Genomic DNA, 302 nt, shown 5'->3' on the forward strand with positions numbered 1-302 from the left:
GGATTTGGGGTGTTATTTTGTGTCTCTTGTGCTTCCACACACATACAAACTTGAATAAATAATGCTATCCATGCTGTTTTGATCGAGGTACAGATACTGCCTTCAGTCTCCGGGTGAGCTGTTCAAAATCTGCACTTCTTTCTACGTCACTAGCCAAGACTGCTAGCTCGTTCTCAGTGGCAAAACACTGCTAAAACACACACTAGTTGACCATAATCTCCAAAAGAACTACTTCCATGTCTCTGTTCTGGAGGTATTCCACAAGTGTCCCTCGTCTAGAAGAAGTCTCCCAGCTAATCCTG

At 43.7% G+C, this 302-nt stretch overlaps 1 protein-coding gene across 5 annotated transcripts in view; it reads left to right on the plus strand.

Moving 5' to 3' along the window:
• The window catches only part of gdpd5a (glycerophosphodiester phosphodiesterase domain containing 5a), a 48,201-nt gene that overhangs the window by 11,522 nt on the left and 36,377 nt on the right, over window positions 1-302 (plus strand). The window lies entirely within an intron of this gene.

The sequence above is a fragment of the Etheostoma spectabile genome, chromosome 13 (assembly GCF_008692095.1).
Source record: "Etheostoma spectabile isolate EspeVRDwgs_2016 chromosome 13, UIUC_Espe_1.0, whole genome shotgun sequence".
Lineage (NCBI taxonomy): Eukaryota > Metazoa > Chordata > Actinopteri > Perciformes > Percidae > Etheostoma > Etheostoma spectabile.